At 45.7% G+C, this 11,333-nt stretch overlaps 1 protein-coding gene across 6 annotated transcripts in view; it reads left to right on the top strand.

Moving 5' to 3' along the window:
- Positions 1 to 8,564: 8,564 nt before the first annotated feature.
- ALPK1 (alpha kinase 1) overlaps positions 8,565 to 11,333 on the top strand; it is a 157,271-nt gene continuing 154,502 nt past the window's right edge. For all 6 annotated transcript variants that reach the window (XM_064383990.1, XM_021676391.2, XM_064383989.1 and 3 more), the window contains exon 1: positions 8,565 to 8,749. The gene's annotated coding sequence lies outside the window, so the exon portion shown is untranslated. The remainder of the gene's footprint in view (positions 8,750 to 11,333) is intronic.

Here is an 11,333-nt window from a genome sequence, read left to right as displayed (position 1 = left end):
GAATGAGATAAGGGCCCCTCCCTGCAGGGGAGGAAGGGCTACCTTTGTCGGGAATTAGGCCCTTTCCACATGGCCGGGGAACGGGGCCAAAAGTCCCCTACCAGACATTCCCAACTCCTTAAAGAGGGAAAAGGGGCGGCGGCTGTCCTTCTGGCTACTTCCTGCTGACTTTGGGGCAGCGAAAGGGTGGGGGGTAGGAGCTTAGGCTGTCTGGAGAGGAGCATGGTGATATTCCGGCCGATGGAGGTTAGGCATTGGCTGGAGCATCATCTGGTGAATGGTAACACGTTTAAGCTCCTGGAAGCGCTGCCGCAGGTACAGGCCAGATTCATTAATGTAGTAGCAGCACTCTTCTTGCAAGAAGATGCAGGTGCCTCCTTGTCCAGCGGTGAGTAGGTCTAGGGCCCTTCGATTCTGTAACGCAACCTTTTGGGGGGAGGTCCAACGACTGTCCCAGGGGTCAGGTAGAGTACTCAAAGTCGCTACCTCCCTTATTGTTGACTTGTATACATGAAGGCTTTTGTGGGTTGAGGTAGCAAGGGTTATGGGAGACTGGGTCTATATTGCATGAGCTCCAGACAAAACCCATGCACTGGTGCCATGAGGACGTTTTGCAGTTGCCCGGTTGGTCGTGGTGGAAGCATATGATAGGGTAGCCGGGCCCCCATGAGGCAGAAGGCACATTGTTAAAGCGAGTAAAGTTAAGGTATATAGGAGCACTGCATCCTGTAGAGGGGCAATCAGAAGTTGTAAGAAGACAATTGTGGCTGTATGGGGGAGTGTCACAAATGAAGGAGGTTTTGGTATAGTTTTCAGTTAGGTAGAACCTCCATATGTAAGGGGTGCGACCACTATGCCCTGGTAAGTTTGACAGATAGAGGGCCAATAGGAACAGCCTTCCAACTTGAGAGGGTTCCATGGGGAGACTTTTTTACCCGAGAAAGGTGAATCCAGGACGGGACTTCAGCTATTTTGATGGCAGAAGGGGTGGTGAGGCTGACCGTGTACGGGCCTTCCCACCTTGGAGTGAGAGGTTTTGGGGACAAGGATTTAACAAGGACTGAGTCCCCTGGGGAGACCTTTTGGGATTGTTCAGATGGCTGGGTAGGCTGGGGAAGAGAGGCATTAGCGTGTTCACGGAGGAGACTCCGGAGAAGGGTAAAATAGGGGAGGTGCCCTCCTAAGGGAGTGGCGTCGGGAGGTGGAGGGGTTGAGAGCAGGAAAGGACGGCCGTACAGCAGCTCAAACGGGCTGAGCTGTGAGGGGCCCCGAGGGGCTGCTCTTAGTCAGGCGAGGGCAATGGGAAGCAAGGTTACCCAAGACTGGCGAAGTTCTAGCATGAGTTTCGTTAGCTGCTCTTTGATGAGGCCATTGGCCCGCTCTACCTTACCGGAGGACTGTGGGTGGTAGGCAGTGTGTAATTTCCACTGGATTCCTAGGGCGGTAGAGACAGCGTTAGTAACTTTGGAGACAAAGCCCGGACCGTTATCAGACTGGATGGTGGCTGGGAGTCCGAAGCGAGGTATGATGTCCTGGATTAGATGGGTGGTAACTGTTTCTGCAGACTCAGACGCGGTAGGGTAAGCCTCAATCCAGCCTGAAAAGGTATCCACAATGGTTAAAAGATATCGGTACTGCTTGTGTTCAGAAGGCCTGGGTAACCGTGCTCTGGGAAGAGAGCGGTCCCGTGGGGGTGTCGGATGCAGCCTGATACAGAGGTTTGGCTAGGGCCGCATAATTAGGTACCCAGTGGCGGAAAAACCCAACCAAGCCCAAAAAGGAGAGTATTTCCTGGGCTGACTGCGGGGGCTGGAGAGTTTTAAGAGCCTGTAGCCGATCAACTGTGATGGACTTTTTCCCGGGCGTTAACTGTAACCCCAAGTAGGTGACTGAGGATGAGGCTATTTGGGCCTTACTAGGGGACACCCGGTACCCCTTGCCCCCTAGAAAGTTCAGGAGAGCAGTGGTGGCCCGTATACACTTGGGACGGTTGGGGGAACAAACTAGCAGGTCGTCCACATATTGGAGAACTGACGAGGGTGTAAGGTCACAATTGAGTAGGTCATGGGCTAGTGCCTGTCCGAACAAGTGGGGGCTGTCCTGAAACCCCTGAGGGAGGACCGTCCACGCGAGTTGCTGGGAGATTCCCGTAAGGGGATCTTCCCAGGTGAAGGCAAAGATGAAGTATGAGCTTGGGTCAAGAGGAATGGTGAAGAATGCATCTTTAAGGTCTAACACTGAGAAGTAGGCAGTGTCCGGGGGGATGTGTGAGAGTAATGTGTAGGGGTTGGGAACAACTGGGTGTATGGGAATAACTGCCACGTTGACAAGATGTAAGTCCTGGACTAACCTATACTGCCCTGAAGGTTTGAGGACAGGAAGGATAGGAGTGTTACAGGGGGAGTTTATAGGGATTAAGAGGCCACAGCTTTTAAGCCGCTCAATGATGGGTCTGAGGCCAATGCGGTGAGCCTTAGAGATGGGGAATTGAGGACGGCAGAGGAACCTAGGGGAGTGTTCTTGGAGGAGGATTTTAATGGGTTGGTGGTGTGTTGCCACCGTGGGACTGTCTATATTCCAGACCTGGGGATTAACCTCGGGGAGGAGGGCACGTAGACTGTCGACGGATTGTGGATGTTCGGGAGCATAGGCCAATAAGAGGAAATCACCCTGAACGGTTGGGGAGAAGGCAATGCTGGCGTTTAGTTTGGAGAGGATATCTCAGCCCAGTAAAGGCACCGGGCAAGATGGAATTACCAAGAAGGAGTGAGTAAACTGGGTAGGGCCATATGAGCATGTAAGTGGCAAGGTTTGGCCTGGGGTGCTAGGAGTTCTGTCAATCCCCATAATAGAGACCTGGGAAGGAATGATTTGTCCAGAAAAAGTGGGGAGCACAGAATAGGTAGCCTCCGTGTCGAGCAAGAAGGAGACACTTTTACCCGCTACCTTGAGTATAACCCTGGGCTCGGCAAGGGTAACCGGAGTTGGGGAGCCAGGGCCCCACTATTCGTCCAACAGCCCCAGTAATTCTGGGAACGGGGAATTCTGGGTGCCTGGGTCTTGGGTTGCATGACCAGGTTCCAGGCTCCCAGCGGCTGCCCCCTGCTGTCCAGTGCGCCGACCTGGAGGGGCCGGGACCCTGGGCAAGTTGGGGCAGTCCGACTTCCAGTGTCCCATGAGCTGGCAAATAGGGCAAGGCTTAGTGGGTGGATGAGGCTGGGGGCAGGTCGAGGACCAGTGTCCCTCCTTGCCACACTTAAAGCATGCTCCAGGAGGAGGACAGGAGTTGCTTTTTAGCTTTGGGTTCCCTGGCTTTGGGTTTCCTGTCGGCCTCAGGGCGGCAGCAAGCAAGGTGACCTTCTGCTTCATTCGGGCTTGGCGGGCTGCCTCAGCTGTGTCCTCCCTGGCATTAAAAACTTTAAAGGCCATGTTTACCAGGTCTTGTATGGGGGTTTCCGGACCCTCCTCTACCTTTTTAGTTTCTTCCTGATATCGGGGGCAGACTGGGAAATGAAATGGGAAGCTAGGACCATGGCATTGAAATTAGGCAGAAAGAAAGAAGGATAGGATTAAAAGTATAAAGCAGCCACCATCTTAAGGGCGAGGCACAGGATAGGATTAAAAGTGTAGGGCGGCCACCATCTTAAGGGCGAGGCACAGGATAGGATTAAAAGTGTAGGGCGGCCACCATCTTAAGGGCGAGGCACAGGATAGGATTAAAAGTGTAGGGCGGCCACCATCTTAAGGGCGAGGCACAGGATAGGATTAAAAGTGTAAGGCGGCCACCATCTTAAGGGCGAGGCACAGGATAGGATTAAAAGTGTAAGGCGGCCACCATCTTAAGGGCGAGGCACAGGATAGGATTAAAAGTGTAAGGCGGCCACCATCTTAAGGGCGTGGTACGGCCACCATTTTGGGATATAGGGTCTAGTCGAGTATATCGGACTAGAGCTTCTTGTAGGTGGCCTAGGAAAAGAGCGGGATTTTCATCTGGGAATTGGGTGACCTCTCTTAATTTATCATAATTGACTACCTTGTTCGATACGGCCTCCATTCCCCGAAGGAGGTACCGTATCATGCGGTCCCGCCTGGGTATATCAGAGCCCCGTCCTGCCTGATAATCCCACCACGGGTCCTCATTGGGGACAACTTTAGGGCCTAAAGGAATTTGATTGTCTATGGCATGATCTTTGTCCGCCTGGTGTTGGGCGGTGGCCAGAATACGCTCGTGTTCCTTGGCCGTTAGGGTAGAGGTGCAGATGACCCTAATGTCATGCCAGATGAGGTCATAAGCTTGAGTGAGGTACTTAAACTCTTTTATGTATGTAGATGGATCAGCGGAAAAGGATTCTAAGCGCTTTTCTATTTGTGCTAGATCTTGAAGGGAGAAAGGGACGTGTACCCTAACCAAACCTTCTGCCCCGGCCACCTCTCGAAGCGGAGCCAGGAGGGTGGGCTGATGTGAGCGAGTGTGGGCTGCTACCGGGGAGGTAAGGCAGGGTGCGGTCTCCAAAGGAGGAGGTGCGGAGGGAGTGGGGGAAGGGCGAGGCGAGGCCTCTGAGGCAGGAAGTGCAGAGGGAGTTGGGGAAGGGCGAGGTGAGGCCTCTGAGGCAGGAAGTGCGGGGGGAGGAGACAGATGTTCAGGCAGCTCTTCCTGTGTTGAGTAAGGCGGGGGAGAGGTAATGGAGATGGTGGAGGAGGTGTTGCGAGGAACCTGGGCTAAAAGAACCTGATGAGTGGAGCAAGTGGAACAAAGGTCCGGGTGGGTACGGAGATCCCAAAAAGCCTGCACATAAGGCACCTCGCGTTCTTTGCCGGTGCGGCGGCAGAAATTATCAAGATCACAAAGGATGTTGAAATCGAAAGTACCAGTCAGGCCAATGTGACTGGTTATCGAGCTGGTACTGAGGCCATGCCACTTGAGACAAGAAAATAGGTTTCTTTCGCTTCAAGGTTTGCGAGTATCCCAATTTGGAAAAAATTTCGCAACAAACACCCAAGAGGAGTGTTAAGGGGTATTTTGGACTCTGCGTTCCCCATGGGTGGCGCGGCAGTGGTTCCCTGCCAACTACCGAGTAAATGTAGGAAGAGGCGTCCCCCAAACACTACAAATACCCGGAGAATTGGAGAGTAAATGTAGGACGAGGCGTCCCCCGAACACTACAAATACCCGGAGAATTGGAGAGAGGAAGAGTCAGAGAGGGCGTCCCCTGTCCGGCGCTTCCAAAAGGCTCCTGGAGCCTGGTTGGAGGATCGTACTCGGGCCGGCCGGTGCTTGGCGAGAGATCCGTGGAGTTGGAGTTGGGAGGGACTGCCGTGCACCCCACGGGGAAGGAAAGGTAAGGCAGGGAAAGAGTAATAAAATCGGTCCTACCTTACTCAGAGTGTAGATCAGCCAGATCCAGAGGGGTCGCCGGGGGAGGGGGGCTGTGGGGAGCCCAGCAGCCCGAACCTCCCGGGTTTCGGCACCAGATGTGCGACCCCGGTTGTGGGACCCCGACCCACGGAGGCGGGCAGGCGCTCGACCGACACGAGGCAGGAAGCGTGGTGACCAGTACCGACTTTATTGGGATCTCCGGGCGACTCCGGCAGGCAGGGAGGAATCGCGCGTGCTTTGTTTGTTCAATCTGTTTTATAGGGGCAGAGGGCCTGGGGCGACGGGAGAGCTGATCTGGCAGGTATTGATAGGCTAGGGGGAGTTGACCTGGCGGGTAGTGATTGGCCAGGTTGGTTGCTAGGCAGGAAACCTGCCGGGCGGGAGTTTGTGGGAGGCGAGGTTACGGGAGAGCTGATGGGGTGGATGGTGATTGGTTCAGTGACCGGCCGGGCGGGAAGGTTGCTGGTCTCAGGCCGGGCCTGGATGGAATGAGATAAGGGCCCCTCCCTGCAGGGGAGGAAGGGCTACCTTTGTCGGGAATTAGGCCCTTTCCACATGGCCGGGGAACGGGGCCAAAAGTCCCCTACCAGACATTGGCTGTTGTCCAAACTGTAAGCACGATCAATGTCTCCTATGAGATCCTTCGTCTCGAATCAGTGCCATTTCCTCTCTCTCCATATTCAAGTATCCAATGCCCTCTTTTAGGCTCTGGAATGTACAGCTCTTCCTCCTAAGCACTGAATTTCCAACAGTTTTGCTCCCGTAACTCCAAATAGAATTTTGCAAAGACAATAACTCCTTCACCTAAAGGTGATACTCATCTTTCATTATAACTCTAGACACAAAGAGTCTAAATCTGATGTTGAATAAACAAAACTCACACATTACTCTTTTAAAAGTGTCCAACAAAAATTTTATATCCTAGTGATTTGATGGTCCCCATCATCCATTTAAAAACACATGTACAGGCCAGGTGCAGGGGCTCACACCCATAGTCCCAGCACTTTGGGAGGTTGAGGTGGTTAGATAGCTTGAGCCCAGGAGTTCGAGACCAGCCTGGGCAACATGGATGAAACCTGTCTTTACAAAAACAAAAATTAGCCAGGTGTGATGGTGTACACCCGTGGTCCCAGCTACTTGGGAGGCTGAGGCAAGAGGGTTGCTTGAGCCCAGGAGGTCAAGGCTGCAGTGAGCTGTGATTGTGCCACTGCACTCCATCCCTGGTGACAGCCCTGTCTCAAAAAAGTATAAAATTTTAAAACTTTAAAGATAAAGACACATGTACAGTATCTTCTTTAACAACTGGAAATTTTATATCATTCCTGTATTTCCTTAAGCTTCTGTTTCCATTCAACTTCATCCACAGTTTATCCTAGTATAGAATAGTTTATATACTTGAAAGTTTTTGTCATATTTCTCTACAGTAAAAATATGTGGGCCAGGTGCAGTGGCTCAAGCCTGTAATCCTAGCACTTTGGGAAGCTAAGCCAGGTGGATCCCCAGAGGTCAGGAGTTCGAGACCAGCCTGGCCAACATGGTGAAACCCTGTCTCTACTAAAATACAAAAATTAGCTGGGCATGGTGGTGGTTACCTGTAGTCCCAGCTGCTTGGAAGCTGAGGCAGGAGAATCGCTTGAACCCAGCAGTTGGAGGTTGCAGTGAGCCGAGATTGTGCCACTGCACTCCAGCCTGGGCAACAGAGCAACACTCTGTCTCTTAAAAAAAAAAAAAAAAGTATATATTGAAATTAAACATTTCTGGCTGGGCTCGGTGGCTCATGCCTGTAATCCCAGCACTTTGGGAAGTCAGGAGTTCGAGATCAGCCTGGCCAACATGGTGAAACCCCCTCTCTACTAAAAATACAAAAAATTAGCCGGGTGTGGTGACAGGCACCTGTAATCCCAGCTACTCAGGAGGCTGAGGCAGGAGAATCACTTGAACCTGGTAGGCAGAGGTTGCAGTGAGCTGAAATCATGCCACTGCACTCCAGCCTGGGCAACAAGAACGAAACTCCATCTCAAAAAAAGAAAAAAAGAAAAAAAGAAAAATAAATTACCCATTTCTATTTTCTGTGCCCATAGACTCTAAGTATTAAACTTTCATAAATATTGAATTGTACGAGTATTAATTCATAATTGATGAAAAAGACAAATAAAATGATATGTTTATAAATATTAAATGATAAAATTTATTCAAAAGGCATTTCTCAATAAGATTTGTAGAGTTTTAAAAAATTAGTTCATGGATGAATGTAACTTATAGTTAGAATAAAACAACATTCCACAAAAATATGCATAGAGAAGAGGAGAGAAACTGTGTTTATATAAATAGAGATAAAATTTTGTTATAGCAATGCCATTTGGTTATATATTAATATGACCTTCTAAGGTCATATATTAAGCATTACATAGTGATTTATCACACACAAAAAAAGTGTTTTAAGTGATCTAGCAGCTGACTATTCCATTATTTCCTCTGTTTTGTTGAAAACCATTGACTTGCCAAAGCATTTACGACCCAAGTTTTGGAGTCCTTCACTCTCTCAGTTTCTAGGCAGTATACCAAAACCAAAATTTATCAAATTACTATTAATGAAGCCTATTATTCCTTCACTTTAGAGGAAACTTTAACCCAGCAGGCTCAAAAAGGATTGAAAAAATTAAAATATTGTTCATGTCAATAACTTTTTCAGTAAATATATTTTGACATTTCGAAATCTTGTCATGTGCTTTTGATTCGTTTTTCAAAATTTCGAGTTGCAGACTTCAGTTGTTCCATTGAAGGACAGTGTCCACTGTGTAACTCAATAAGACACTCTTCACCGTGAAACTAGTCAGCCTAATCAGATATTCTATCCAAAAAGTCCTAACTTTATTTTCCAACTCAAATAAACCTAGTAATATATGTGTCTCTGTGATAAAAAGCTCACTTCTAAGAGCATGGAATGAAGCCTTTTAATGTGAGTCTGTCATTTGATAATAGATTTAAACAATGTCACGTTCGTAGTTTCTTACTGACATTCCCTGTTCTTGACTCTAAGAGGACTCTGCATTCTTAGCCTAAATAAGAAGTTTTTCTTGCACTTTCATTAGGTGGAGGAACTTCTCTGTAGTAATACAGTTCCCAGAATACCTTTCACCGAAGCAATTCCTTAAGGGGTGTGTCTTATGCTGCAAAATTGCTGAAAGTCCGGGAATTGAATTACACAACCATATTCTGAGACAGTCACAGGATTTTCTTATTTTTTAATTCCTACTTCCTGAAACTGAAGCTATTTATGAGAAACAGTGTATTTCGGAGAGGCTGTGCCAGAATTAGCTCTGCTTAGAGTTAGATTTGCTGGTCTTATTTTTCCTCTTCTTCAAGATAAAAGTGAGTATCAGCCTTTAAATGACAAAACGCAATCGATGGCATAATGTATGAGGAAGTATTTTTCTTAAATTGTAGATTACCATATAAGTGTTGACTTGGGTTTCCATATGCTGATCTTGTCTACATTTAAATAACTTTAGAGCTCTAAGAACCTTTGCACTTCTATAATAGAAACTTCCCAGAAAGTGGGGGTGGTGATTGGTGGGGTGAAGGGGGCGGAGCGGGGAAGAGGAGGGAGAGAGGGAAGAGTTACCTACAGAACAGTAAACTGCAGTCATTATGACGGGGAGAAAGCAAATTCGTTTTTCATAAGGTTTTAATAACAAGGTTCGTAAGTCCCTGAGCTTCTGGTCTTACATGTCACTTAATCGAGATGTTTAATGAAAGGATTGTTGGGATTATTTATTTGAAAAAAATAACTATGACTTTTGCCTAGAATACATAGGTAATGATAATAGAAACTACCACTTTTATGACAGCATCAGGAATCTTGCCAGGAAACAAATAGATAAGGCACAAGACTTACTCATCACATTTGGGAAGAATTTACGGGAATTCCGAGTGCGTGGAAGCATTGTTTAGAGACAAAGCATCTAGAAAAATTAAATTGCTTTGCATGTCTACTTAGAAGAGTCCTTTCACTAAGAAATTCTAGTGTTTGAAATTAGTGCTTTAGATTACTTTGTAAAGCCACAAATTAAAACCCTTAAGATCGTTTGGGATTTGCTGATGGGTGAAGGTACAAACAGAGGCAGGATCAGGAAGGAGAGGACTTTATGCCACAATATGATGGCATCTCTGTTTGCAATATGTGCTTCTCTCTCTCAGCCTTTTATTTTCTTTTTACTTAGTGCTCTTATAAGAAACAATATCCATTTGATTTGGGGTATAATTTGCCCACTTAAGATATAACCCAGACTCTAGAACAAATGCCAAGTCTGGTCTTTGTCTGCTGACCAAAGTAATTTACTTCTCTCTTCCCATCTCCTTCCCAACTCCATCAACCTTGAGCCTTAAGAGAAACAAAATATGTAAAATTATTTTAGAAATAATTTATTCCCCATATCAAAGATCTTTTACATCTGAGATGAATCCTTCAAATTCTTCCCCCACGAAGACACCAAAATCTTATAGCATCCCTATCTGCATGAGTAGGAAGCCAATAATTACTTTAAACTTTTCAAAATCTATTTTAAGCTTTAAAGAAAAGGCACGTGTAAATCATGATGGATATCAGGCATTATCATATAAAATAATACTGTAATGAGCATGGCTCATGTGTTAAGCTGTAACAGTACCCCCCAGCAAGTACCATGAAGAGCCTGAAATTTTCCTTAAGAATAAGTTTGTGCATTTCAAGATATTTCTGAAATTCCATGGCTCCTCCTATTCCAAACAGTTTTACTGATCCCTTTCCCATGAACACAAGGCATGAATTGCTTTTATTGTTCTCTATTGCGGAGAATGATGGCTTTTCAGCATAAGATATTCATTGTAAATGATTTTCTTTCTTGAAATTTTAAATACCTGTGGATTGAAGAACTCTTACAGAAATGAGCATTTAAACTTTTGGTGAAAATACGTTCCATATTTTTGTTTTTTGTATTTCACATTGTATTTGTTGCCTCTCTATATGGGGGAGTCTTTGTTTCTTGTTATTGATGGTGACATCTATTTTTGCAGAATGTTGTAATATGCTTTATTTATGGAGAACTGTGGGATAAACAAATTTAAAAGTAAGAATATTATCTGGTGCTATCTTTCTTCTATGTCTGAAGAAAAGAAGAGATAATTAAAACTTATATATCAGGTACATATAAATACAATTTTTCCTAAGCATGGCATACATACTACTGATTTTAGGTGGTTCATGTCTAAACTTTAAAATTTTGAGTTGTTAGTTTAATATAAATTAGAAACATAATTTGCTTATAAAACCTATAATTTCATGAATGCTATTGCTTAGGAAAGTGTTAAGAAGCTGAGGTAATTTACTATTGATTTCAAGGAAATGATTAAATAAATAATATTACAAGTAATCTACAGATTCAGCAAAAATTATGAAACTGGTATATAAATGGCTGAAGTTTCAGATATGCTGCACTAATGCATTTGAGAAGTGGACATTTTCTTAGCCATCGCAGTATCTTTGAACTTTACTGGGCCTTGGTTACAGAGCTCAATTGATAATGCAATCTGTTCAATTTCCTGATTATAGATGTACAAACTATTTGACAGATAGAGAAATAGTTTATCAAACTTTTATCAGACCTGTAGTCTAATACACTATTATATTTTCTCATAAATTATCATATAATTGAAAGGATGCAGAAGATAGCCAATTTTTTTTCAAATAAGAGTGATAGAAAAGGTGAATTGTCTTAATGTGAATGCTACAGATTCATTCTGCTTGTTTCACTGAATTTCTAAACTTGGGGGTTGAGGGAACTTTATCTAGATGAAGGACTACTAGTAGATCATAGTGTGTGCCAATGGCTACATGCAATAATTTCATTTCTGGGAATCCGTCCTAAGGAGGAAATAATTCTAGATATAAGAAAAATTCACAAGCATGTTCATCATA

This window comes from Aotus nancymaae, unplaced genomic scaffold (genome assembly GCF_030222135.1).
Source record: "Aotus nancymaae isolate 86718 unplaced genomic scaffold, 86718_ANA_hifiasm-v0.15.2.pri h1tg000033l, whole genome shotgun sequence".
In the NCBI taxonomy this organism is placed as follows: Eukaryota; Metazoa; Chordata; class Mammalia; order Primates; family Aotidae; genus Aotus; species Aotus nancymaae.
This window is presented reverse-complemented; position numbering and strand designations above follow the sequence as displayed.